Source organism: Gracilinanus agilis, chromosome 1 (assembly GCF_016433145.1).
Source record: "Gracilinanus agilis isolate LMUSP501 chromosome 1, AgileGrace, whole genome shotgun sequence".
In the NCBI taxonomy this organism is placed as follows: Eukaryota; Metazoa; Chordata; class Mammalia; order Didelphimorphia; family Didelphidae; genus Gracilinanus; species Gracilinanus agilis.
In genome coordinates this window covers 572,583,586-572,590,253 of record NC_058130.1, presented here as the reverse complement: position 1 = coordinate 572,590,253, position 6,668 = coordinate 572,583,586, and positions in this window count along the sequence as shown.

Sequence of the window (6,668 nt, the reverse complement as noted above, 5' to 3'; positions counted from 1 at the left end):
ACTGGCTCAGTGCTCCTTCTCCCCCCTCCCAACAAGCAGTTAGAAATCAGTTGCAAATGGAGGTTTGATCTGAACTCTTCTGGCAAGGCTAAGAAAGGCAATTCTCTAATGATAGTGTCTTTTCTCAACTTATTTTCCCCACAGGTTTGACTAAGGGATAGTAGGAGAAGCTTGATGTCTTGTAGTTATCAGGGACAGACGAATCTTACTTGTATGGGCCATACAGCTGAAGGAAACTTAGCTGAAGATGGATGTGAGTATTCCCAAAATGATAAATAGGCACTGCTCCCAAAAGATGAAGGTTTACTGATAAATGAGGAAGGAATGAAAGGGAAGTTTGCAAAGATTAGGATAAGATCTGGGAAGCCCTGAACTGTTAGGTAGAAACAGCTCCTCCCCCCAGGAGGGAGAGGCAGTCTTTATGACTAGCTTGCCCTCAAAGCCTATAATTAATCACTTCTAATATCTAAATAAACAAATGGTAACAATAATGCTATTGCTGGAAAGGTCTAGTTCTGCTAAACAGGCTAGCAGCAGTGAAGACCCAAAATGGCTTTTGCCACAAGGCCTCCCAAAGCAATCAAGAACCTGGATCAGCTAGCAGAGATCTGCTCACTTCCAACCCCAAGAACCAACTGCCCCTAACTGCCCCAAACTGCCCCTCACCCAGAGTTCTCTGGGCGGGGGTGGGCCTGGAATTCTGTGTTGAGGCTTGACCCTGTAGGAGTTCTACCCTGCCATCTCCATGTTACAGTATGTGTGTGTGTGAAAAAGAGACATACAGAGAGACAGAGACAGAGAGACAGAGACAGAGAGACAGAGACAGAGACAAAAAGAGAGACAGAAACATATAATTCCTCTTATACCAATATGAAGTCTCAGGGCAAGGTACATAATTTAACTTATGAAATATTTACCTAGTTATTTCTTCTTTCCAAGTGGTTTTTTAGTAATTCCAGAGGTAATTAAATTTTCTTAATATACAAGGCTACTTCATCCCTACTTTTATCTGTTCCAGATATTCTTAGCATGGGGATTATAAACTTTTTCTTATTTGATGTTAATAGCCCTATTTCAATAAAATTGGCTTCTTGATAATCTTGTGTATTTTATGTTGTGCAAGACTTTACTAAACTGCCAAAAGGGAACATGACACAAAAACACAATAATCCCTTATCTTTTTTAAATAGGAAATACATTTTTATAGTCACATGAGTCCCATATCACAAACTGTCATGGATAAGTATAAAGGTCAACTTATGACATTGCTTTAGATTCTCTATTTCAACTCGATTATCCATAAATGGTTCATTTCTAAATAGCTATCTGAAACTATTTTTTGGCTGACTCTTTTTTTATTTTTGTCCCCAATGATTGACTTGGTTCCTTAATTGATACTCTTCTTCCAAGATAGTAACTGCTATTCTCTCTGGTATTAACACCAAATTAGATTGTACACATGGTCCCTGTAACTGGAAAATCAAGGAAGGGCACTTAGCTCATCTGGAAAGTGTTCCATTTGTTTTATTTCCTACAACTAGGAGAACAGAGACAACAATAGCAAAGAAGAACAAAACATCTTGTAGCCTGTCTTCCCCTGTTAAATGAGTAATTTTGATACTATAGATCAAATGGAAAGGGTTTTACCTCTCTGGTAACCTCAAATCTATTTTCTTTTTGGAGGAAATACAAATCTTTGGGGTAGGGCATGTATAAAGCTAGCAACTTATATGTATTGCTAGAATGAAAATTGGAATCACCAGAGCAGAGGAGGATGAAAATTGGCTCTAGCAGCATCAGGGTACAAGTTGGTTTCACTTCTGAAGTGAAGTCAATATTTTAAACTACAGAGTGACACTGTAGATCTCATGTACTATATAGGAAGCACTGGGGGTGTGGGGACAGAGAATCAAGAGTCAAGAGAAGGGGAGAAAAATTATATTGATTATAGGCTAAAGTGAATCATTTATATGTATAGTGTGTGTTCTCTTGCTCTCTCAGAAACAAACAAGCTTCATCTGTTCCTTAAATGTCTTGAGAGCTTTATCTATTATCTAATGGAATTTGGCTTAAGTCCCCATCAGCTAAGTTTTCTCCATTTTGAGGTGCTGGTAGATAGTACCTCATTTCTAATTACCCACTTAACATCAATTAGTTTTTACAATCGGATACCTATTTCAAAAATATAGTAAGAAAAAAAGGGCAAGCTCTTCCCAACTCAGGGACTAATTCTTAACTCTGTTCCTATATAACATTGGTCTCATTAAGTTCATAAGTTGGTATGGTATGTCATGAGTCCTCATTTCAGCTATGACTTGCCTGGGTTCCCAGGTATACATCAAAAAGTTATACCTTAATCAATTATCCACCAATGCAGAACTGGCTACTAACTTGGACTCTGGAGTGCTAGAATGCTGGTGCTCCTTCCTGACCTTTTGAAACTCAGATCAGAGATTTCACTTCCCTTTATTAGAATAGAAAAGAGCATATGCAGAGACTAAAAGATGAAGCCCATTGCACCAAGACACACGACTTCTCCCCTTATACCATGTTCCCTCACTGGATGCCATGAACAAAGGATCACTAAGGACCACAAAGAGAATGACTGAAAGGACAGAGACAAGAAAGTTGGTGATTATCTCTACAGCCAATGAAAGAGCTTCCCATTGATGTAGTTAGCCAACCGGATATATTTATATCTATTTACACATTCTCTACAGTCCCTTCAAGGCATTTCCATTATGCATGATTTTGAAACTCCCAAAAGAAGGATTCCCATTGCTGTTATTAGGGAGAAAGTTTTCTGTATATGTGGCAAAGCCCTATTATGTATGATTTCTGCTTCTACCATGAGAAGAAATAAAAGTTAACTGTGCTTGACAGGAATTATATTCCAAGACTCCCTAGAGGGAACTTCAGATGAGAACAAAATAAGCTGAAGAAAGACATTATTTTCTAGAATTCCCTAATTTTGAATCCAAATAAAACTACATTGGTCTCCTAGGCTATGGACCTACATAAACTATTCAAGGTGGTGTTCATAATGGTGATAATGGTGGGTGACGGTTGTGGCAATAGTAGTAGTGGTTTACATTTCTGTAGTACTTTAAGGTTGATAAAGTCCTTTTTGCATAACTTCTTTTTGATGGAGGTAATCAAGTACCCATTTTAGAGATGAGCAAACTGAGGCTTACAAAGGGAGATTACATGCCCTGTCTCCAATTAAATAGAGTCAGGTTTCAAACTTAGTTCTCTTCTGAGCCCAAGACCAGTTCTTTTTTAGCTTAAAGATAGAGCATGGACAATCTATTGATTTTCTTTTTCTTTATGTATAGTATTATACTTTATACACTGTGAATTTCAGGATCATGAGATTTAGTGATTAATAAATACAAAATATGATCCCATGAAAGATACCCATTTGCCTCTTGCTGTCTCTTATTTGAAAAGTCTAGGCCAAGGTTATTCAATTTTTCTTATTAATGGGTCTCATGGCCAAAATATTCATATTTTCAAACCCACAGGACTTTAATTTTCCCATTCAGCCTCAATTAGAGTCACCAATTTATCTCAGGTTGCTAGCATGACACTGGTACCAGTGTCACAGTGGTCAGGTATGTGTGCTAAATAATTAATGATTGTTTTTTCCTGAAAATTTCTGGCAGAACACACCCTGGGATGAGGCAGGCTACATTTGGCCTGTGAATTGCATCTCAGAAATCCAAAGTCTAGGCTTTTAAATAACTATCAGTGGTTTGAAGCAAAATTTAAATCTCCCACAGTGGTTATTGATTCCCTCTTTGTTTCCAATGTTAGGCGGTCCAATGGGATTTGGAATTATATTTCTCTCTGCACAGAAGACAAGATAAGTAAGTCCCCTTTATTCCTGGCCAGGTTGAAAGTTTCTTGGAAGGAAGAGACATGTAAAGAATATCATTAAAAAGTATAGTTTTAAAGATGGCATTTCACTTCATGCTGAAATAATGTTTCTCAAAGATTAAAAGACTATGATTATAAAAAGCTGCATAGTCTAGCATACTTCCTCATTTCCACTTCAAGAACATTTGGAAATAATATCTATATAATGGCCTTATAATCTTAAGGCAGAACACTTAGCTCATTTGAAAAGTGTGACTGCACTTTATTTGTGTTTCAGGAAATGTTCCAGTAAGATCTTTTCACATTCTTTAATTAACACACTGAAGACTTAAGGAAAATGCCAATCAGTGCTCTTTTCTTCCAATTTCAAATGCTGCCAATGCAGGTCTAAACACAGAAAGGGAGGTCCAGCTATTCAGTGACCTTCTCAGCATCTGGGCAAGCTTTCATCAGATAACTCATTAGTCCTAGCAGGCTGATTGACAAGGTTACCCCAAACTGAGAAGCAGGAACCAACTAGAGCATTTGCATATCATATTAATGCCATTCAAATCATTACTTGGTGTACCTAAGGGGATGGCATAAAATGAATTGAGATTTTTTTTTGTCAAAATGTTTAAAAGAAACTAGATAGCTGTAATACGATACTTAAAGAAGTTCAAAATACTATAAAAATGAGAAAAATAGAAATATAGTAGAGAAGACTCTCTACATTTGGGAATTGCTGAATTGAAATATGTGCTATGCCAGCCCAAAGTTCCCCTCAGGCTTAACTCTGTTTAGATGAGTTCTGTAAGTGGGAGATGTGGTGAGAAGAATAAGACAAAATAGGATCAGGATGGGGGCGGCATGTTTTAGGGAAAATGTTTCTTAAACTTTTCGAAATCTATCTGGAGACCATCATTTCCAATTAGATATTATGCTAGTAATTAGGATATTTCTGAGAAGGAAAATGGAAAAAAATGCTTTATCTGGAAGTTAGGGATGTAGATTCAAATTTCACTTCTACTGACCACTTTTGTGTCTTTGAATAAGTCATTTTATTTCACAAGACAAAGTTTACTCGCACACAAAAAAAGGGAGTTCATTTAGATGATCACTAAGTCCTTTCTGTTATTAGGTCCTCTGATCCTATTTATCCCCTTTTGCTATCTTTCTTCAGTATGGGTCTGTATTATTTATATAGCACCTCTGCTCCTACTTGATGACAACAGGATAGATGGTAACCATTCAAAGATGGCACAGAATTTGAAGACAGAAAAAGAAGGGATTTAAATGTACATAGTTAACCACAGCCCCTGAAACAATGTAGACTGAATTTGTCATTATGAGGCTGGGCCACATGGGTATAGGCTGGAATATTTCATCTACATTTTATCAGTGCTGTGGGTTGCAAGAACAGGAAAAAAAAAATCTCATCTGAGTTTCATTTGCTGAACAAATGGGAGGTGAATAAGACCTGTGTTATACAACGCAGTCATATGACTGGCACAGTGCCAAGCAGAAGCTGATGAGAAGTTTTTATCATTCTTATATAGCAATGATCTAGAAGCCTAACCTCAGGAGGTATAGACAATGGAAATGGGGTGAAAAATTCTTTTAGTGGAAGCTGAAGTGAGAAGTGAAAGTATTTACACTTTTTTATACATTCCTGGACTAAAAAAAAAAAAAGTGAAACCAACAGTGTTTGAGGCTTTGAGAGAGACTAAGGTTGGAGATCTCTGTGTTTTTACAAATAAGTCTTACACTTTTCTTATCATTTATCTGGTTCAATTAAATATTTATCATAGCATATGATTTTATTAGAAGCAAAATAATGTGACACACACCCAATGATATAAGAAACAAAAGTAATGATGTGGGTGCCATCCACCATCTGACTGGTAGAACTATCAACCCATTCAACAGATTGAGCCAACAAATGAGGGCAAAATGATTGTCAACTCCTCTGTGAGCCAGAAAGTTGCAAGAGCTGACATGTGGTAAATCCACAGTGCCCTCTTGTGTTGGGTTGTACACATAACATATATAACTAAACGTGGTTTACGATTTGTAATGATGACTGAAAAGGATGAGGCATTTATCATAACACATTATGGTGTCAAATTTAGGACCCCAATTCAATCTGAATCAGCTTTCAGCCCTCAGTTTGAATCATTTTTTTTTCTCTTAGGAGCTAACCACAAGCCCCTGATAATTACGATTTCAGGGTTTTATAGCTCAAATCTATTAGCATATCCAAGAAACTCAACCCAAACCAGTCCTATCCCAGCCTGTTCAATATAATCCTTAAAATTTCTATAGACTCAGATCCCTATAAAAACCGTTTTAAAAATCTTACAGTTACAAAATCAGTTACTAATTTTGGATATAGCATTATTTTATGGAATTACTAACCCCTGCAATATTACTTCCATTAAAGTCATATTTTGTTTTGTTTTGGACCTATATATTTATAGCATAAGAGCATTCATATACTCCCTAGTCAATTAGTATAGGAGTACGTTGGGTTTGATTTGTATTGGGAGGAGGATGGGAAAAGTAGTCTAAAAAGTATGTTGTAAGCTGTGTAAAGACTATCAAAGAATGATAAGGGGGAAAGGATCTTAGAGACACAGATAAATAAGAAAAAGTAAACGGATGCATTTTTTCTCAGAGTCCTTAGGTGTTTTTTTTTTCTTTGCATTTGGAAAGAGACTGAGACTTTTGTCCACAAAAGTGTGTGTGTGTGTGTTTGAGGGGGGAGAGAGAGAGAGAGAGAGAGAGAGAGAGAGAGAGAGAGAAGAGCT